Below are 22,000 nucleotides of genomic sequence, written 5' to 3'. Positions count from 1 at the left end.
ACCCACATAATCCTACCTGGTCTGGAAGATCGCACACAGAAGCGCTCTGTTGTCTTTTGTATTACCATTAGATGTTAGCTCCTGATAACAGCAGGCATCTGCCGGATATAACGTGGACCTGACCTGTGCCATATTTACCTCATCTGACCGATGATGTACTGGTAGGACAAAGGTCAAGAAAGGGTTTAGCTTATTGGGCATGGAGTTTCCATGTTGCCACGCCTCCAGAGTTTCCATGTTGCCACGCCTCCATGATGGCATCACAGAGCTGGTGGGTGTTAGCTTTTCACTTTCCATTTGAGGATGCCCCATAGATGCTCAATATGGTCTGGGTCTGGTCGGGAGGAAATAATCCTCTGATTCAGTATGTCAAAATACATGTTGGCATTCATGGCTCCCTCAATGAACTGTAGCTCCGCAATGACAGCAGCACTCATGCAGCCCCAGACCAAGACACTCCCACCACCATGACCTAACTGTAGACAAGACACACTTGTCTTTCATTAATTGTTTGCCACCATGTTACGCCTAGCGCTCCGGGTCCCCGCTCCTCCCCGGAGCGCTCACGGCGCCTTTCTCCCTGCAGCTCCCCGGTCAGCGCTGACCGGGAGCGCTGCCCTGTCATGGCCGTTGGGGATGCGATTCGCACAGCGGGACGCGCCCGCTCGCGAATCGCATCCCAGGTCACTTACCCGTTCCCGTCTCCTGCGGTCATGTGCTGGCGCGCGCGGCTCCGCTCTCTAGGGCGCGCGCGCGCCAGCTCCCTGAGACTTAAAGGGCCAGTGCACCAATGATTGGTGCCTGGCCCAATTAGCTTTATTGGTTCCCATCTGTTTCCTGGCTATATCTAGTCTCCTCCCTTGCACTTCCTTGCCGGATCTTGTTGCCCTAGAGCCTAGTGAAAGCGTTTTTGTGTGTTTATACCCTGTGTACCAGAACTTTGCTATCTCCCCTGACTACGAACCTTGCCGCCTGCCCCCGACCTTCTGCTACGTCCGACTTTGCTTCTGCCTACTCCCTTGTACCTCGCCTATCTTCAGCAGCCAGAGAGGTGAGCCGTTGCTAGTGGATACGACCTGGTCACTACCGCCGCAGCAAGACCATCCCGCTTTGCGGCGGGCTCTGGTGAAAACCTGTAGTGTCTTAGAACCGGTCCACTAGCACGGTCCTCGCTATCCCTCTCTGGCACAGAGGATCCACCTCCTGCCAGCCGGCATCGTGACAGTAGATCCGGCCATGGATCCCGCTGAAGTTCCTCTGCCTGTTGTCGCCGACCTCCCCACACTGGTCGCCCAGCAGGCCCGACAGATTGCCCAACAAGATCACCAGCTGTCGTACTTGACCACCATGACTCAGCAACTCCAGTCGCAGCTACAGCAGATTCAGTCTCAGCTACAGCAGCAGCAACCATCTCCTCCGCCAGCTCCTGCACCTCTTCCGCAGCGAGTGGCCACTCCTAGCCTCCGCCTGTCTTTGCCGGACAAATTTAATGGGGACTCTAAGTTTTGCCGTGGCTTTCTTTCCCAATGTTCCCTGCATCTGGAGATGATGTCGGATCAGTTTCCTACTGAAAGGTCTAAGGTGGCTTTCGTAGTCAGCCTTCTGTCTGGAAAAGCCCTGTCATGGGCCACACCGCTCTGGGACCGTGATGACCCCGTCACTGCCTCTGTACACTCCTTCTTCTCGGAAATTCGAAGTGTCTTTGAGGAACCTGCCCGAGCCTCTTCTGCTGAGACTGCCCTGCTGAACCTGGTCCAGGGTAATTCCTCCGTTGGCGAGTACGCCATACAATTCCGTACTCTTGCTTCTGAACTTTCCTGGAATAATGAGGCTCTCTGCGCGACCTTTAAAAAAGGCCTATCCAGCAACATTAAAGATGTTCTGGCCGCACGAGAGACTCCTGCTAGCCTGCATGAACTCATTCATCTAGCCACTCGCATTGACATGCGTTTTTCTGAGAGGCATCAAGAGCTCCGCCAGGAAAAAGACTTAGATCTCTGGCCACCTCTCCCACAGTCTCCACTGCAATCTGCGCCTAGGCCTCCCGCCGAGGAGGCCATGCAAGTGGATCGGTCTCGCCTGACCCTGGAAGAGAGGAATCGCCGTAAGGAAGAGAATCTTTGTTTGTACTGTGCCAGTACTGAACATTTTCTGGTGGATTGCCCAATCCGTCCTCCACGTCTGGGAAACGCACGCTCACACTCAGCTCTCGTGGGTGTGGCGTCTCTTGATGCCAAGTCGGCTTCTCCACGTCTCACGGTACCTGTTCGGATTTCCACTTCAGCCAGCTCTCCCCTCTCAGCCGTGGCCTGTCTGGACTCTGGAGCTTCTGGGAATTTTATTCGGGAGTCCTTTGTGAATAAATTCCATATTCCGGTGACCCGTCTTGTCAAGCCACTCCGCATCTCCGCGGTCAACGGAGCCAGGTTGGACTGTACCATACGTTTCCGCACGGAGCCCCTTCTTATGAGCATCGGATCTCATCACGAGAGGATTGAACTTTTGGTCCTCCCCAATTGCACCTCGGAAATTCTCCTTGGACTTCCCTGGCTTCAACTTCATTCCCCAACCCTGGATTGGTCCACTGGGGAGATCAAGAGTTGGGGGTCCTCTTGTGCCAAGAACTGTCTAAAACCGGTTCCCAGTAACCCTTGCCGTAACTCTGTGGTTCCTCCTGTATCCGGTCCCCCTAAGGTCATTAAGGACTCTGCCTGCCACAGGAAATGCCCCTCCCCCCCTCCCAGGCAAGCTTCTGTGTCCCCTCATGGCCCTCGTCCTGGTGTCACACTGCCCCGTGCCAGGTCTCGCCCTCTGCCCTCTCTCCCCATTCCTACTCCTGCGGTTCTGCCTGCCGTTGAGGAATCCCTCCTTCCTTTCCCGGTGTCCTCATCCCAGGGGAGGCAGTTACCCGATAAAGAGAAGGGGAGACCTAAGGGGGGGGGTACTGTTACGCCTAGCGCTCCGGGTCCCCGCTCCTCCCCGGAGCGCTCACGGCGCCTTTCTCCCTGCAGCTCCCCGGTCAGCGCTGACCGGGAGCGCTGCCCTGTCATGGCCGTTGGGGATGCGATTCGCACAGCGGGACGCGCCCGCTCGCGAATCGCATCCCAGGTCACTTACCCGTTCCCGTCTCCTGCGGTCATGTGCTGGCGCGCGCGGCTCCGCTCTCTAGGGCGCGCGCGCGCCAGCTCCCTGAGACTTAAAGGGCCAGTGCACCAATGATTGGTGCCTGGCCCAATTAGCTTTATTGGTTCCCATCTGTTTCCTGGCTATATCTAGTCTCCTCCCTTGCACTTCCTTGCCGGATCTTGTTGCCCTAGAGCCTAGTGAAAGCGTTTTTGTGTGTTTATACCCTGTGTACCAGAACTTTGCTATCTCCCCTGACTACGAACCTTGCCGCCTGCCCCCGACCTTCTGCTACGTCCGACTTTGCTTCTGCCTACTCCCTTGTACCTCGCCTATCTTCAGCAGCCAGAGAGGTGAGCCGTTGCTAGTGGATACGACCTGGTCACTACCGCCGCAGCAAGACCATCCCGCTTTGCGGCGGGCTCTGGTGAAAACCTGTAGTGTCTTAGAACCGGTCCACTAGCACGGTCCTCGCTATCCCTCTCTGGCACAGAGGATCCACCTCCTGCCAGCCGGCATCGTGACACACCATATACGTTTGACACCATCAGAACCAAATAAGTTTATCTTGGACTTATCGGAACACAGGACATGGTTCTTATAATCCATGTCCTTAGGCTGCTTGTCTGCATCAAAATGTTTGCGGGCTTTCTTGTGTTTCATCCTTATAAGAAAGAGTTCAGAGATACTAAACTAGTGCTAAACTACTAAAACTTAACTACTACAACTTTGCAGAAAAGATTAAAGGACCTTAACATGTATAGCTTGGAAAAAAGATGAGAGAGAGGGGATAAGATAGAGACTTTTAAATACATAAAGGAAATCAGCACGATAAAGGAGAAGAGGATATTTAAAGGAAGAAAAACTACAACAACAGAACATAGTTTTATATTAGAGGGACAAAGGTTTAAAAGTAATATCAAGAAGTATTACTTTACTGAGAGAGTAGTGGATGCATCGAATAGCCTTCCTGCAGAAGTGGTAGCTGCAAATACAGTGAAGAAGTTTAAACATGCATGAGATAGACATAAGGCTATCCTTCATATACGATAGGGCCAGGGACTATTCATAGTATTCAGAATATTGGGCAGACTAGATGGGCCAAATGGTTCCTATATGCTGACACATTCTATATATATTTCTATGCAAAAGGCTTCTTTTTGGGACGACATCCATGCAGACCAATTTGATGTAGTGTACGATGTAAGGTCTGAGCACTGACCCCTTCAACCTCTTCAGCAATGGTGGCAGCATTCGTAAGTCTATTTTCCAAAGACATTTGCTGAGCATGTGCACTTTACTTCTTTGGTCAACCATGGCAAGGCCTGTTCTGAGTGGCACCTGTCCTGTGAAACTGCTGTGTGGTCTTGGCCACTGTGCTGTAGCTCAGTTACAGGGACTTGGCAATCTTCTTATAGCATAAGTCATCTTTTGTCATGAGATGGTAGGTTAAACTTCCAGTGATCAGTATTAAAGATTGTGAGAGTGATAACACTAAAATGTAAGACACCTGCTCCCCATTCACACCTGAGACCTTGTATCTATCACTAACGTATCACATGACATCAGGGAGGGAATATGGATAATTGGGCCAAGTTTGGATATTTCTACTTAGAGGTAATAGTTCCTGGGATCCATCATCCAGTGTAATAAGTAATTGGATTCACCATTAAGTGTAATGTAATAAGTCACTGGAATTCATTATCCAATTTAATAAGTCACTGGGATCCATCATCTAGTGTAATAAGTAACTGGGATCCATCATTTAGTGTAACAGGTCTTTGGATCCATCATTTAGTGTAATATGTCATTGGGATATATCATCTAGTGTATTAAGTTACGGAATCCATCATTCAATGTAATAAGTCACTGGATCCATCATTCAGTGTAATAAGTCACCTGAATCCATCATTCAGTGTAATAAATCACTCGATCCATCATTCAGTGCAATAAGACACAGGGATCATCATTCAGTGTAATAGGTCACTATGATCCATCATCCAGAGTAATAAGTGTTAAGTTATGCGCTCCTGCTGCACACGCTGGCCGTGAGCGCATGGTCCCCTTACCTGCTGCTGCCGACTGGGCTGGGACTCGCATCGCGGGACGCGCCCGCATGCGAGCCCCATTCCGTCACTCTCCGGGTATTTCCCCTGCTTCCGCCTCTGCCTCTCTGATCTGGCAAGCATATCCCCGTCCCCTAGGGCATGCAAGTGCACCGTAGCTTTAAGATTTAAAAGGCTAGTATGCTCATTAGTGTAATTCACCTGTGACTCCTTTGTAAATTTCTCCACCCTCCTCACTCCCCTGCCGGATCTTTGGTGCCTTAGAGAAAGCATTCCTCAGTATTGCCTTGCCGTGTATCTGATCCCTTGCTTTGTGACTTTGACCTTGCTCCTCTGCCGCCTGCCTACTGAACTCCTGCTACGTCTTGACTACGCTACTGTGCCGCCTGCCCTGACCTTCTGCTATCCAGACTACAAGCTGCCTTATCCCTCCTGTGCCTCGCATCTCCTCAACCACCTGTGTGTTCAACCTGTGCCAGGGGTAGCGACCTGGGTGCCGCCTGCTGCAGCAAGTCCATCCCGCTTTGCAGCGGGCTCTGGTGAAAACTAGCGGCACCTTAGACTCCGCTCCCTGGTACGGTCCGAGTCATCTGCCACACAGGTCCAGCAGATCCACATCCACCTGTGTTCCTGTCTTCTGAAACGTGAGTGTTACAATAAGCACCGGCCATGGATCCCGCTGAGGTACCCCTGCCTGAAGTCACGGATCTTCCCTCCGTTGTGGTACATCAGTCCCAGCAGTTGGCCCGACAGGCGCAGCAATTTTCTCAACTTTCAGCCATGATGCAACAGCTTTTGACCTTGCAACAGCAGCAGGTACCACAATCTGTCCCACTCCCACCTCCAGCTCCTGCAGTGTCTTCTGGCTCCTAGCTACGCCTGCCTTTACCTCCCAAGTATGATGGGAATTCCAAGTCATGCAGAGGCTTTGTTACACAGTGCTCCATGCACTTAGAGCTCATGTCTGAACTGTTTCCAACAGAACATATGAAGGTGGCCTTTGTCACAAGTCTACTGTCCAGAAAAGCCCTGGCTTGGGCTACACCCCTTTGGGACCGTGGTGATCCAGTATCCTCCAATTTGTCGGCCTTCTTGGCAGAATTTCGCAGTGTCTTTGAGGAACCCGCACGTGCCTCTTCAGCTGAGACGGCATTGCTGAACCTCTGTCAAGGGAATTCTACGGTTGATGACTACGCGGTTCAATTCCGCATTCTAGCCTCTGAGCTTGCCTGGAATGATGAGGCCTTGTGTGTCACATTAAAAAAAGGACTGTCAAGCAGGATTAAAGATGCCCTTGCAGCACATGATCCTCCATCTTCTTTGACGGACCCTATCCACTTGGCCACACGCATTGATGTGCGCTTTGCTGAGAGACAACAGGAACTGCGCTTAGAGAGGGAACCTGCCCGTCTGACACCGATGTTTCAACGTCCACCTCTTCAGTTTCCTCCGCCTCTTGCCAAAGAGGCTATACAAGGAGATTGTTCTCGTCTTACACCACAGGAGAGAGCACGACGACGCAATGAGAATTTGTGCTTGTATTATGCTAGCCCGGAGCACTTTCTTAAGGACTGTACAGTTTACCCGCACCTAGGGTATGTGGGAGAGGCATCCCTGGGTGTGAAAACTACCTCTCCATGCTTAACTATTCCTGTACAAGTCTTCACTTCAGCCAGGTTTTCCGTCAGCGCTACAGCATTTTTGGATTCTGGATCAGCAGGTGACTTTATTGATGCGACTTTAGTCCACAAGTGTCATCTTCCCCTTACTCGGCTTGCCAAGCCCTTGTTCATCTCCTCTGTTAATGTACAAAATCTGGACTGTAAGGTTCACTTCCGTACTGAATCTCTCGGCTTCTTCTTTATAGGGAAGAAGGATGGCTCACTCCATCCATGTATTGACTACAGGGGACTTGACAAAATCCCGGTCAAGAACCGTTACCCTCTACCTCTTATCTCAGAACTTTTTGACCGTCTATGTGGTGCCAAGGTCTTCTCCAAGTTGGACTTACGTGGTGCGTATAACCTTATTCGTATCCGCAAGGGAGATGAATGGAAAACGGCCTTCAATACTCGTGACGGACATTTTGAGTATTTTGTAATGCCTTTTGGTCTCTGCAATGCTCCAGCCGTTTTTCAAGAGTTTGTCAATGATATTTTCCGTGATCTTCTCTACACCTGTGTTGTCGTATACCTAGTTGACATCCTCATCTTATCTTCCAACCTAGAGGAGCATCGTTCTCATGTTTGTCTGGTTCTTCAGCAACTACGGAAGAATCATCTCTATGCCAAACTGGAGAAATGCCTGTTCGAGAAATCTAGTCTTCCGTTTCTTGGCTACATTGGCCCTCTCTTACTATTGCAAACCCTACATGTTTTGTCGGGTTGTGCGCCAGATTCTGTCACTTTGCTCCAGAAATTCTGTCGCGCCAGATTTTGCCCCAGAATTTACGCCAGGATTGAAAAAAGACCCAACTAACTCTCCATTTTGCTAAGAAAACCCGGAAAAGGGGCGTGGCCGTTGGGAAAAGGGGCGTGGTCTCCAAAAAGGGGCGTATTCTTGACATTTTCACAAAAACCCAACATATTTACTAAGGTTTCCACATAAAATGTGGTGGATTTGAGCTGAGGAAAACCAGACAGATCAGAGCATGTGTAAAAAAAAGCAAAGTATAGGGAAAGTGGAAAATGTAGGGAAACCTTAGTAAATGCTGTGGAAATAAATTGTAGGGAATTAAAACCCACAAAGAAACCTACACTCCACTCTTAGTAAATAAGGGCCATTGTTTCTAATCAGGGCCTGCAGATGGATTCAGATAAGTTGTCAGCAGTACTGGATTGGCCTCATCCTTCAAGCCTACGTGCCATTCAACGCTTTCTGGGATTCGCTAACTATTATCGTCAGTTTATCCCACATTTTTCATCCCTGGTTGCTCCTATTGTGGCTCTCACTAAGAAGGCATCTAATCCTAAATCTTGGCCTCAAGAGGCTGAAGAGGCCTTCTCCCATTTGAAGTCTGCGTTTGCCTCTGCTCCCATGCTTACAAGACCTGATCCGGAGAGGCCCTTTGCTTTGGAGGTTGATGCTTCATTTATTGGAGTGGGTGCCGTTCTCACTCAGAAAAACGCCAAGGGCAAGAGTGTAACTTCTTCTCCAAGACATTCTCTTCTGCTGAGAGGAATGACTCCATTGGAGATCGTGAACTCCTCGCTATCAAGCTAGCTTTGGAGGAATGGCAACATTTATTGGAAGGTTCTTCTCACCCGGTCAGCATCTACTCCGACCATAAGAATCTTCTATACCTTCAGTCTGCTCAGCGTTTGAACTGTTCTTTTCTAGGTTCAACTTCTTCATTCACTTCCGTCCAGCAGACAAGAACATCAGGGCTGATGCTCTCTCCAGGTCCTCTGACGTCATTGGTTTGGACTCCACGCCTAGGCATATTATTCCTCCTGACCGTTTGATTCCTGCCGCTCCTGCCGATTCACCAAGTTCCTCCGGGAAAACCCTTTGTGCCCGCCAGATTGAGATGCAAGGTCCTGAAATGGGGTCATTCTTCCTTGACAGCAGGACATCCTGGAATACGCAAGACTCTACTTCTTATCTCTCGGCACTACTGGTGGCCCTATCTTGAATGTGTTGTTTCTGATTTTGTTCGGTCCTGTGAAACATGTGCCCGTGACAAAACTCCTTGACAGAGACCTGCAGGACTCTTACAGCCTTTATCCATTCCAGAGACTCCCTGGTCCATATCGCCATGGATTTCATCACCGATTTGCCACCATCTCATAATAACTAGGGATGCACCGATATATCGGCGGCCGATACATATCGGCGGCCGATACATATCGGCCGAAAATAGCTATTTCGGCAAAATGCCGAAACAACAAAAAATGTGCCAATAATGACCCACCTCCCCTGCCCGCCCACAGCACAAGTTACAAACACTGCCAGTGGTAGAGGCACTCGTGGGGGGTGCAGGGGGGGCCGGCCACAACAGCTGGGGGGGCGCGCTCTCCGGGATAGGAATACTTCTTTTTATGTGCCCGGGCCGGCTCCCGTGTGTGGCTGCAGGCGGGGGCCGACCAGAGCATATAAAAACTAATATACTGTATACTAAAAACCAGGGGGCCTCCAGCTGTTGTGAAACTACAACTCCCAGCATGCCCGGACCGGCAAAGTCTGTCCGGGCATGCTGGGAGTTGTAGTTTCACAACAGCTGGAGGCCCCCTGGTGTTTAGTATACAGTATTAGTTTTTATATGCTCTGGTCGGCCCCCACCTGCAGCCACACACGGGAGCCGGCCCAGGCACATAAAAAGAAGTATTCCTATCCCGGACATCCCTGTGTCCCGAAAAATCTTTTCGGGACATAAGGATGTCCGCCGGTCACTCACCATTCCCCGGCGTCCTCCTGCGATCCTCCTTCGGTCCCTCGCTTCTCCGCCTCTATGGTCGTACGCACGGGACGTCACTGACGTCCCGTGCGTACAACCATAGAGACGCAGGAGGACCGCAGGATCGTCGCGGGAGAATGCGCGCCGGCCGGGGGCCTGGTAAGTGACCGTGTCATCTTCTTCAGTGTTCCGGTCACTGCTCCCCTGGTCCCGGCACCTACTGCTATGGTCCATAGCCCATAGCAGTAGATGTGACCCGGGCCGGAGGAGCGGTGACCGGATCACTGTGGGGGCAGCAGTACAGACATACAGCCTCCAGCCATACACTGTATATGGCTGGAGGCTGTATGTCTGTGGGGTGGGGGAACTGCTGACCTAATGTGGGGGGGAGCTGCCTACAAATGTGGGGGGAGCTGCCTAATATTGTGGGGGGGGGGGAGCTGCCTAATATTGTGGGGGGGAGCTGCCTGATATTGTGGGGGGGAGCTGCCTAATATTGTGGGGGGAGCTGCCTAATATTGTTGGGGGGGAGCTGCCTAATATTGTTGGGGGGGAGCTGCCTAATATTGTTGGGGGGAGCTGCCTAATATTGTGGGGGGGGGGGAGCTGCCTAATATTGTGGGGGACCTGCCTACTATTGTGGGGAACCTGCCTACTATTGTGGGGGAACTGCTGACCTAATGTGGGGGGGAGCTGCCTACAAATGTGGGGGGAGCTGCCTACAAATGTGGGGGGAGCTGCCTAATATTGTGTGGGAACTGCCTACTATTGTTGGGGGGGAGCTGCCTACTATTGTGGGGAACCTGCCTACTATTGTGGGGGAAATGCTGACCTAATGTGGGGGAGCTGCCTACTATTGTGAGGAACCTGCCTACTATTGTGGGGGAACTGCTGACCTAATGTGGGGGGGAGCTGCCTAAAAATGTGGGGGGAGCTGCCTAATATTGTTGGGGGGAGCTGCATAATATTGTGTGGGAACTGCCTACTATTGTTGGGGGGAGCTGCCTACTATTGTGGGGAACCTGCCTACTATTGTGGGGGAAATGCTGACCTAATTTGGGAACCTGCCTACTGTTGTGGGGGAGCTGCCTACTATTGCGGGGGAGCTGCCTACTATTGCGGGGGAGCTGCCTACTATTGCGGGGGAGCTGCCTACTATTGCGGGGGAGCTGCCTACTATTGTGGGGGAGCTGCCTACTATTGTGGGGGAGCTGCCTACTATTGTGGGGGAGCTGCCTACTATTGTGGGGGAGCTGCCTACTAATTTGGGGGAACTCCCGACCTAATGTGGGGGAGCTGGCAATCTAATGTGGGGGAATCTAATCTAATGAGCGGAGCGCTGCATTTTACCAGAAGACGGGGAGAAGTCATTTTCGGTATCGGTATCGGTTTCGGCCGAACATTTTTTTTTATTTCGGTTTCGGTTCTGAAATTTCCATTTCGGTGCACCTCTAATAATAACACTGTCACCTGAGTCGTTGTAGATCGGTTTTCCAAGATGGCTCATTTCATTCCTCTACCAGGTCTTCCTTCTGCCCTGCAGCTGGTGAAGTACTTCTTGTTACATGTCTTTCATTTACATGGTCTTCCTCAGCATATTGTTTTGGATGGAGGTGTGCAGTTTGTCTCAAAGTTCTGGTGAGCCCTATGGAACCGTCTGGACATCAATCTGGACATATCCTCGGCCTACCACCCTCAGTCCAACGGTCAGGTGGAGAGGGTTAATCAAATTCTTGGGACTTATCTTTGGCATTTTGTTTCAGCTCGCCAAGATGATTGGGTCGACCTTCTCCCCTGGGCTGAATTCTCATATAATCATAAGGATTCCGAGTCCACAAGGTTGTCCCCATTTTTTGTTGTCTATGGACTCAATCTCCGTACTCTTCTTCCTCTCCCAGTCTCCTCCCGACTTCTCCACCATCTGGCAACAAACCCGACAGTCATTATCCCAGGCTTCTTCACGCATGAAGGCGCAAGTGGATAAAAGTAGAAGACCTCCTCCGTCTCCTGGTGACATGGTGTGGCTTTTGTCCAAGTAAACAAAACACAATTACCCCAGGGTAAGTCCGGGATTCCAATTTAACTACTCACAATTACCCCATAGGCTGACAGCCTGACAGCAACCCTCATTGTCCCTCCTGATGACGGTGATTTCTCGCCGAAACATGTAGAGGGAGGCAAATCAGTTTTTAACAGCGAGACAATTGAGCCTGTGTCTGACATATAAAAGAATGGTCTATTGGTGTGTGTACCTGACAGGTTCCCACCTTGTAAGATGTGTGAGTAGTTACTCGCTGATACTAGTGAAAACACGGGACAAGTGACTTGCAGTTTTAATTCACTATAACAATCATTTTATAATATATATTATAATAAAAGTTAAGTTTTAGTATAGGTAGTCAGGTTTATAGGGATTTTTGTACCCCAGGCTGTCAGCCTATGGGGTAATTGTGAGTAGTTTCATCCAAGTACATCCACTTCAAGATCCCTTGTTACAAGCTTGGTCCCCGCTACGTTGGTCCTTTCCAGGTTCTACAAAAAATCTATCCTGTCCTGTCCTATCCTACAAACTCCTACAAACTCCATCTACCTGCTACGTTACGTATTTCAAATTCCTTCCACGTCTCGCTCCTCAAGCCTCTTGTCATAAACTGAAACTTGTTCCCACACCTGTCTCCAGCTTTTCTGATGTCTACAAACTTAAATAGATTCTTGCGACAAAAACTGAGAGGTAAACAATTTTTTTGGGTCGACTGGGAGGTTATGGTCCTGAGGAGAGATCTTGGGAGACTGAGGACAATATCCTGAACCGTGACCTTCACAGGAGTTTCCTCTCTCCTAAAAGGAGGGGGAGACCAAAAGGAGGGGGGGTACTGTTACGTTATGCGCTCTGGCTGCACATGCTGGCCGTGAGCGCATGGTCCCCTTACCTGCTGCGGACAACGGGGCTGGGACTCGCATTGCGGGACGCGCCCGCATGTGAGCCCCAGTCCGTCACTCTCCAGGTGTTTCTCCTGCCTCCGCCTCTCCGGCCAGCGTGCGTGTCCCCATCTCCTAGGACGCGCATGCTGGAGCTTTAAGATTTAAAGGGCCAGTACGATCATTAGTGTAATTCACCTGTGGCTCATTTATAAATTCCTCCACCCTCCTCACTCCCCTGCCAGATCTTTGTTGCCTTGTGCCTTAAAGAAAGTGTTCCTCAGTATTGCCTTGCCGTGTATCTGATCCCTTGCTTTGTGACTTTGACTTTGCTCCTCTGCCGTCTGCCTACTGAACTCTTGCTACGTCTTGACTACGCTACTGTGCCGACTGCCCTGACCTTCTGCTATCCAGACTACGAGCTGCCTTACCCCTCCTGTGCCTTGCAACTCCTCAGCCACCTGTGTGGCCGAGCCGTGCCAGGGGTAGCGAACTGGGTGCCGTCTGCCACAGCAAATCCATCCCGCTTTGCAGCAGGCTCTGGTGAAAACCAGCGGCACCTTAGACTTCGCTCCCTGGTATGGTCCGAGTCATCTGCCACACAGGTCCAGCGGATCCACATCCACCGGTGTTCCTGTCTTCTGAAACGTGAGTGTTACAATAAGTCACTAGGATCCATCAATCAGTCTAATAAGTTACCAGGATCCATCATCCAGTGTAATAAGTCACTAGGATCCATCATCCAGTGTAATAAGTCATTAAGATCCATCATTCAGTGTAAGAAGTCACTGGTTACATCAATCAGTGTAATAAGTAATTGGATCCATTATCTATCGTAATAAGTCACTGGGAACCATCATCCAGTGTAATAAGTCACCAGAAGCCATCATCTAGTGTAATAAATAATTGGATTCATTATCTATTGTAATAAGTCACTGGGAACCATCATTGAGTGTAATAAGTCACCAGAAGCCATCATCCAGTGTATATGTCACTAGGATCCATCATCCAATGTCATAGGTCACTGGATACATCATTCAGTATCATAAGTCACTGGGATCAATCATCCAGTATAATAAGTAACTGGATTCATCATTCAGTGTAATAAGTCACTGTGATTCATCATTCAGTGTAATAACTCACTAGGATCCATCATTTAGTGTACTGAGTCACTGGGATCCATCACCAGTGTAATAAGTCACTGGAATCCATCATCCAGTGTAATAAGTCACTAGACCCATCATTCAGTTTAATAAGTCACTGGGATCCATCATACAGTGTAATAAGTCATTGGATTCATCATTCAGTGTAATAAGTCACTAGGATCCATCATCCAGTGTTATAGGTCACTAAATCCATCATTCAGTGTAATAAGTGACTGAATACATAATTCAGAATCATAAGTCACTGGAATCAATCATCCAGTGTTATAAGTCTTTGGGAGTCATCATACAGTGTAATAAGTAACAAAGATCCATCATTCAGTTTAATAAATCACTAGGATCCATCATCCAGTGTAATAAGTCACTGAATCCATCATTCCGTGTAATAAATCCCTGGGATCCATCATTCAGTGTAATAACTCACAGGGATCCATCAACCAGTGTTATAAGTCACTAGATCCATCATTCCGTGTAATAAGTCACTGGATCCATAATTCAGTGTAATAAATCCCTGGGATCCATCATCCAGTGTAATAACTCACAGGGATCCATCAACCAGTGTAATAAGTCACTGGATCCATAATCCAGTGTTATAAGTCACTGGAATCCATTATCCAGTGTAATAAGTCACTGGATCTGTCATACAGTCACTGATTACAAGATTTAGTATAATAAGTCACTGGGATCCATCGTCCAATGTAATAAGTGAATAGAAGCCATCATCCAGTGTAATAAGTCACTGGGATCCAGATCCAGGATCCATCATTCAGGGTAATAAGTCACTGAATCTATCAATCAGTGTAATAAGTCACTGGATCAATCATTCAGTGTAATAAGTAATTGGATTTATTATCCAGTGTAAAAAGTCACCAGAATTCATCTTCCAGTGTAATAAGTCAATGGATCCATCATTCAGTGTAATAAGTCACTGGATCCATCATTCAGTGTAATAAGTGATTGGATCCATCATCCAGTGTAATAATTCACCAGGATCCATCATCCAGTGTAATAAGTCACTGGATCCATAATTCAATTAAATAAGTCACTGAGATCCATCATCCAGTGTAATAAGTCACTGGATCCATCATCCAGTGTAATAAGTCACTGGATCCATCATTCAGTCTAATAAGTCACTGGATCCATAATTCAGTGTAATAAATCACCGGGATCCATCATCCGGTGTAATAACTCACAGGGATCCATCATCCAGTGTAGTAAATCACTGGATCCCTAATCCAGTGTTATAAGTCACTGGAATCCATTAATCAGTGTAATAAGTCACTGGATCTGTCATACAGTGTAACAAGTCACTGATTACAAGATTTAGTATACTAAGTCACTGGGATCCATTGTCCAATGTAATAAGTGAATAGAAGCCATCATACAGTGTAATAAGTCACTGGGATCCATCATCTAGTGAAATAAGCCACAAGGATCCATCAATCAGTGTAATAAGTCACTGGATCAATAATTCAGTGTAATAAGTAAATGGATTTATTATCCAGTGTAAAAAGTCACCAGAATCCATAATCCAGTGTAATAAGTCACTGGATCCATCATTCAGTGTAATAAGTGATTGGATCCATTATCCAGTGTAATAAGTCACTGGATCCATCATTCCGTGTAATAAGTCACTTGGATCCATCATCCAGTGTAATAAATCACTAGGGTCCATCATTCAGTGTAATAAATCCCTGAGATCCATCATCCAGTGTAATAAGTCACTGGATCCATCATTCAGTCTAATAAGTCACTGGATCCATAATTCAGTGTAATAAATCACTGGGATCCATCATCCGGTGTAATAACTCACAGGGATCCATCATCCAGTGTAGTAAATCACTGGATCCCTAATCCAGTGTTATAAGTCACTGGAATCCATTAATCAGTGTAATAAGTCACTGGATCTGTCATACAGTGTAACAAGTCACTGATTACAAGATTTAGTATACTAAGTCACTGGGATCCATTGTCCAATGTAATAAGTGAATAGAAGCCATCATACAGTGTAATAAGTCACTGGGATCCATCATCTAGTGAAATAAGCCACAAGGATCCATCAATCAGTGTAATAAGTCACTGGATCAATAATTCAGTGTAATAAGTAAATGGATTTATTATCCAGTGTAAAAAGTCACCAGAATCCATAATCCAGTGTAATAAGTCACTGGATCCATCATTCAGTGTAATAAGTGATTGGATCCATTATCCAGTGTAATAAGTCACTGGATCCATCATTCCGTGTAATAAGTCACTTGGATCCATCATCCAGTGTAATAAATCACTAGGGTCCATCATTCAGTGTAATAAATCCCTGAGATCCATCATCCAGTGTAATAAGTCACCAGGATCCATCATCCAGTGTAATAGGTCACTAGGATCCCTCATCCAGTGCAATAAGTCACTGGATCCATAATTCAGTTAAATAAGTCACTGGGATCCATCATCCAGTGTAATAAGTCACGGGATCCATCATCCAGTGTAATAAGTCACTGGATCCATCATCCAGTGTAATAAATCACTAGGGTTCATCATTCAGTGTAATAAATCACTGAGATCCATCATCCAGTGTAATAAATCACTGAGATCCATCATCCAGTGTAATAAGTCACCAGGATCCATCATCCAGTGTAATAGGTCACTAGGATCCCTCATCCAGTGCAATAAGTCACTGGATCCATAATTCAGTTAAATAAGTCACTGGGATCCATCATCCAGTGTAATAAGTCACTGGATCCATCATCCAGTGTAATAAATCACTAGGGTTCATCATTCAGTGTAATAAGTCACTGGATCCATCATCCAGTGTAAGAAGTCAATGGTATTCATCATTCAGTGTAACAAGTCACTGGATACATAATTTTGTATAATAAGTCACTGGGATCCATAGTCCAATGGAATAAGTGAATAGAAGCCATCATCCAGTGTAATAAATCACTGGGATCCATCATCCAGTGTAATAAGTCACTGAATCTATTAATCAGTGTAATAAGGCACTGGATCGATCATTCAGTGTAATAAGTGATTGGATCCATTATCCAGTGTAAAAAGTCAATTGGATCCATTATCCAGTGTAATAAGTCACTTGATCCATCATTCAGTGTAATAAGTCACTTGGATCCATCACCCAGTGTAATAAGTCACTGGATCCATCATCCAATGTAATAAGTCACTGGTATCCATAATCCAGTGTAATACATCACTGGATCCATCATCCAGTGTAATAAATCATTGGATCAATAATCCAGTGTAATACGTCACTGGATCCATCATCCAGTGTAATAAATCATTGGATCAATAATCCAGTGTAATATGTCACTAGATCCATCATCCAGTGTAATAAGTAACTGGATCCATCATTGAGTATATTAAGTCACTAGGGTCCATCATTCAGTGTAATAAGTCACTGGATACATCATCCAATGTAATAACTCACTGGGATCTATATTCCAATGTAATAAATCACCAGAAGCCATCATCCAGTTTAACAAATCACTGGATACATCATCCAGTGTATAAGTCTCTGGGATCCATCATTTAGTGTAATGAGTCTCTGGGATCCATCACCAGTGTATTAAGTCACTGGAATACATAATCCAGTGTAATAGGTCCCTAGGGTCCATCATTCAGTGTAATAAATCACTGAGATCCATCATCTAGTGTAATAAGTCACCAGGATCCATCATCCAGTATAATGGTCACTAGGATCCATCAGCCAGTACAATAAGTCACTGGATCAATAATTCCGTTAAATAAGTCACTGGGATCCATCATCCAGTGAAATAAGTCCCTGGATATATCATCCAGTGTAAGAAGTTAATGGGATCCATCATCCAGTGTAACAAGTCACTTGTAACACTCACGTTTTAGAAGACAGGAACACCGGTGGACCTGTGGGACAGATGACTCAGACCGTACCAGGGAGCGGAGTCTAAGGTGCGCTGGTTTTCACCAGAGCCTGCCGCAAAACGGGATGGACTTGCTGCGGCAGGCTGCATCCAGGTCATACCCCTGGCACGGCTCGACCACACAGATGGCTGAGGAGATGTGAAGCACAGGAGGCACAAGGCAGCTCATAGTCTGGATAGCAGAAGGTCAGGGTAGGTGGCACAGTAGCGTAGTCGAGACGTAGCAGGAGGTCAGTAGGCAGGTGGCAGAGGAACAAGGTCAAAGTCACAAAGCAAGGGATCAGATACACGGTAAGGAAACTCTCAGGAATGCTTTCTCTCAGGTACAAGGCAACAAAGATCCAGCAGGGGAGTGAGGAGGGTGGAGGAATTTATAAATGAACCACAGGTGAATTACACTAATGAGAGTACTGGCCATTTAAATCTTAAAGCTACGGCGCGCTTGCGCGCCCTAGGGGACATGCTTGCCAGATCAGAGAGGCCGAGGCGGAAGCAGGAGAAACACCTTTTTCTCTTCTGTCCACACCCAGGGAGATTAGCTTTAGTGCCATGGGTTGCAAACTTTTTGCTAATGTTGCGCTCTGTGGACAAAGGCAAATCTAGATCTCTGGAGATGGACTTGTAACCTTGAGATTGTTGATATTATTCCACAATTTTTGTTCTCAAGTTCTCAGACAGGTCTCTTCTCCTCTTTCTGTTGTCCATGCTTAGTGTGGCACACACAAACAAACAAAGCAAAGACTAAGTGAACTTCTCTCCTTTTAAGCTGTTTTCAGGTGTGATTTTTATATTGCCCACACCTGTTACTTGCCCCATGCTTTAAACAATCGTATTTTTCCACAATTTTGAAAGGGTGACAATCATTTTTGTCCAGCCCATTTTTGAAGTTTGGTGTGACAGTATGTCCAATTAGCTTTTTTGTTCCCTTTTTGTTTAATTCCAATACACACAAAGGAAATAAAGGTGTATAGCAAAACATGTGTTGCTGCAATCCTTTTCTGTGAGAAATACTTCATTTTCTTGAAAAATTTCAGGGGTTCCAACATTTAGGGCCATGACTGTTGTAATGGTGCAGGGTGTGGATCCACTGACCTATGTGGCTGATGACACGGGCCGTATAGGGGAGCGGAGTCTAAGGAAATGCTGGTCTTCACCAGAGCCCACCACGATTCGACCACACAGGTAGCTGGGCGAGGCAAAGTACAGTAGGATGAGGCAGAGACGAAGTCAGACTAGTGGAAGGTCGAGGCAGGGGGCGAAGGGTCAGGACACAGGCTAGGCAACAGACAATGGGTACGCTTAATCTCAGGCAATAGGCACTGAAGATCCGGCAGGGAAGAGGGGGAGGAGCTGGTTTATATAACGTATACATTGAACAACTACATTGATGTGGTCTGAAATGGCAGGTGGTGCTTAACCCCAAGAGAAGTTGTGCACCTACGCTGGGGTAGAGGTCCTGCACTTGTGGTCTGTTGCTATGGGCGATCCCCAGCATAATGTGCGTACAATGGAGGATGCCTGCAGACGGTCACAAGTACCACAATATAGGTTCACTGCTGTGGTAGATGTAAACAATGACATTAGCTAACCCTCAAAACTGATGTAAAATTGAGACATTAGCCAGTATATCCTTATATGAAGGACATACCTGAGCCCTCACACCAACGCCAAGGTTTCTTAAGTGGTACGGGACCTAACACTAACCTACCTGTGCCGGATAAGCAAAACCAGGAACCAAATTACAGCAGCATTAGGTACGACTTGCAGACTGTTCCCCGGTTACCTCCAGTGTGGCTGAGCACACATACAATGGGAGGGGGGAGACATGCTACAAGCCCCACCCTGGGTGGCTAATATAGTGCCGGCCTCACAGGTGAAACCTTAGTGCTACCCATTGTGATAAAAGGGGTGCATTAGTATAGCTTACATTGACGTGGTCTGAAATGGCAGGAGGTACTGGGTGCTATGCTATGGGTGATCCCCAGCATAATATGCATACAATGAAGGATGCCTGCAGACGGTCACAAGTACCACAATGACATCCTACGCCAGATAAACGAGTGGATGCGTAGCACTCATAATTTAAACATTGAACAACTCCATTGACGTATATAATGTATTTAGAGGACCAGGCACCAATTAGTGGTTCGCTGGCCCTTTAAATCTGGAGAAGCTGGCGTCCGCTCGGAGGGGGGCAGAGAGCCGGGCAGCAACAGGTAATGAATGGGCCACGATTCGCATGCGGGGGGGGGGGGGGCGTCCCGCGATGCGATTCATGGTCCCACCGCAGTAACGTGGTGGCGAACGCTCACGGTCGGGACACCGGACCAGAGCGCTCACCGTGACAACTGTATGTCCTGTCTGCTTAGAGTTCTTCTCAGTAACTTTACTTGTTCTCTTGTCCCTGGACCTGTCATATCCTTAATGATTAAAAAGAAATCCAGAAATTCACTAGACCCTGATTTCCAATCTTTCTGTTACGCCGAGCGCTCCGGGTCCCCGCTCCTCCCCGGAGCGCTCGCTACACTTCCCTCACTGCAGCGCCCCGGTCGGTTCCACGGACCCGGGGCGCTGCGTTACCACCTCCGGCCGGGATGCGATTCGCGATGCGGGTAGCGCCCGCTCGCGATGCGCACCCCGGCTCCCGTACCTTACTCGCTCCCCGTCAGTTCTGTCCCGGCGCGCGCGGCCCCGCTCCCTAGGGCGCGCGCGCGCCGGGTCTTTGCGATTTAAAGGGCCACTGCACCGCTGATTGGTGCAGTGGTTCCAATTAGTGTTTACACCTGTGCACTTCCCTATATCACCTCACTTCCCCTTCACTCCCTCGCCGGATCTTGTTGCCCTAGTGCCAGTGAAAGCGTTCCTTGTGTGTTCCTTGCCTGTGATTCCAGACCTTCTGCCGTTGCCCCTGACTACGATCCTTGCTGCCTGCCCCGACCTTCTGCTACGTCCGACCTTGCTTCTGTCTACTCCCTTGTACCGCGCCTATCTTCAGCAGCCAGAGAGGTTGAGCCGTTGCTAGGGGATACGACCTGGTCACTACCGCCGCAGCAAGACCATCCCGCTTTGCGGCGGGCTCTGGTGAAAACCAGTAGTGACTTAGAACCGATCCTCTAGCACGGTCCACGCCAATCCCTCTCTGGCACAGAGGATCCACTACCTGCCAGCCGGCCTCGTGACAGTAGATCCGGCCATGGATCCCGCTGAAGTTCCTCTGCCAGTTGTCGCTGACCTCACCACGGTGGTCGCCCAGCAGTCACAACAGATTGCGCAACAAGGCCAACAGCTGTCTCAACTGACTGTTATGCTACAACAGTTACTACCACAGCTCCAGCAATCATCTCCTCCGCCAGCTCCTGTACCTCCTCCGCAGCGAGTGGCCGCTTCTGGAATACGACTATCCTTGCCGGATAAATTTGATGGGGACTCTAAGTTTTGCCGTGGCTTTCTTTCCCAATGTTCATTACACTTGGAGATGATGTCGGACCAGTTCCCCACTGAAAGGTCTAAGGTGGCTTTCGTAGTCAGCCTGCTGTCTGGAAAAGCCCTGGCTTGGGCCACACCGCTCTGGGACCGCAATGACCCCGTCACTGCCTCTGTACACTCCTTCTTCTCGGAAATTCGAAGTGTCTTTGAGGAACCTGCCCGAGCCTCTTCTGCTGAGACTGCCCTGTTGAACCTGGTCCAGGGTAATTCTTCCGTTGGCGAGTATGCCGTACAGTTCCGTACCCTTGCTTCAGAATTATCCTGGAATAATGAGGCACTCTGCGCGACCTTTAAAAAAGGCCTATCCAGCAACATTAAAGATGTTCTGGCCGCACGAGAAATCCCTGCTAACCTACATGAACTCATCCATCTTGCCACTCGCATTGACATGCGTTTTTCCGAACGGCGTCAGGAGCTCCGCCAGGATATGGACTCTGTTCGCACGAGGCGTTTCTTCTCCCCGGCTCCTCTCTCCTCTGGTCCCCTGCAATCTGTTCCTGTGCCTCCCGCCGTGGAGGCTATGCAGGTCGACCGGTCTCGCCTGACACCCCAAGAGAGGACACGACGCCGCATGGAGAATCTCTGCCTGTACTGTGCTAGTACCGAACACTTCCTGAAGGATTGTCCTATCCGTCCTCCCCGCCTGGAAAGACGTCCGCTGACTCCGCACAAAGGTGAGACAGTCCTTGATGTCTACTCTGCTTCTCCACGTCTTACTGTGCCTGTGCGGATGTCTGCCTCTGCCTTCTCCTTCTCTGCTGTGGCCTTCTTGGACTCTGGATCTGCAGGAAATTTCATCTTAGCCTCTCTCGTCAACAGGTTCAACATCCCGGTGACCAGTCTCGCCAGACCCCTCTACATCAATTGTGTAAACAATGAAAGATTGGACTGTACTATACGTTTCCGCACGGAGCCCCTTCTAATGTGCATCGGATCTCA

The 22,000-nt window shown here is 48.4% G+C and overlaps 1 long non-coding RNA gene across 2 annotated transcripts in view; it reads right to left on the bottom strand.

The window, feature by feature from the left end:
• Positions 1–22,000, bottom strand: part of LOC130356510 (uncharacterized) — a 58,448-nt gene that overhangs the window by 30,672 nt on the left and 5,776 nt on the right. Inside the window, exon 2 of one of the 2 annotated variants that reach the window (XR_008888902.1) lies at positions 19,916–19,995. The exons of the other annotated variant lie outside the window; for it this stretch is intronic. This is a non-coding gene — a long non-coding RNA (uncharacterized LOC130356510). The remainder of the gene's footprint in view (positions 1–19,915; positions 19,996–22,000) is intronic. 2 annotated transcript variants of the gene reach the window in all.

This window comes from Hyla sarda, chromosome 2 (assembly GCF_029499605.1).
Source record: "Hyla sarda isolate aHylSar1 chromosome 2, aHylSar1.hap1, whole genome shotgun sequence".
NCBI lineage: Eukaryota > Metazoa > Chordata > Amphibia > Anura > Hylidae > Hyla > Hyla sarda.
The sequence above is the reverse complement of the archived record's forward strand: the minus strand, read 5'-3'. Positions and strand labels throughout refer to the sequence as shown.